The 547-nt window shown below is 39.3% G+C and overlaps 1 long non-coding RNA gene across 1 annotated transcript; it reads right to left on the reverse strand.

Moving 5' to 3' along the window:
• Nucleotides 1-69: 69 nt before the first annotated feature.
• On the reverse strand, nucleotides 70-527 carry LOC108631772 (uncharacterized). Its single transcript, XR_001916945.2, has 2 exons — nucleotides 378-527; nucleotides 70-305 (listed from the first exon to the last, which is right to left on the reverse strand). It is a non-coding gene; the product is annotated as an uncharacterized LOC108631772 (long non-coding RNA).
• Nucleotides 528-547: the final 20 nt, after the last annotated feature.

The following is a 547-nucleotide window of genomic DNA, read 5'->3' on the forward strand; positions in this document are numbered from 1 at the left end:
TTCATTTCTAATACGTTTTTCATAGCAATTAGACATTCTTAAGAGCGATTACAATAAATTAAAAGTGAATTAAACAGATCTTCATTTATTAACCGATTTCCAATAATTTTAGGACATCAAGTAGAATTGAATTAGGAAATGCTGTGGGTTCTCGAATGAAACTCGAGAGATGTAGCCTCCTGATTTTATTCCAAACAAAATACTAAAACTAGATCAGCTATATGCTCCCGATGTACACGAATACTTATACGTAGATGTACGAAACGTAACGTGATATCCGCTCGTATTGCACGTCCAGACTAGAACTGAAATGTATACAAATTGTATAACGTCCTCGAGTGGCGCTCGTTCCCTCTATTCGACTGGGTCTTATTTACAATGAAAAGGAGAATCCTGCGATTTTCATCGTCCCCGTTTTTTCAGCTTCAATTCATATTGTCCGTCGTCAGGGCGAGCGTCGTCAATACCGATCGCCTATTAGGATTCACACCCAAGTTCTCCCAGTTTATCCACGAGAGCCGTGCTGTCAGATCTGGAATAGCATGAG

The sequence above is a fragment of the Ceratina calcarata genome, unplaced genomic scaffold, assembly GCF_001652005.2.
Source record: "Ceratina calcarata isolate Rehan_Ccalc_2016 unplaced genomic scaffold, ASM165200v1 scaffold9475, whole genome shotgun sequence".
Lineage (NCBI taxonomy): Eukaryota > Metazoa > Arthropoda > Insecta > Hymenoptera > Apidae > Ceratina > Ceratina calcarata.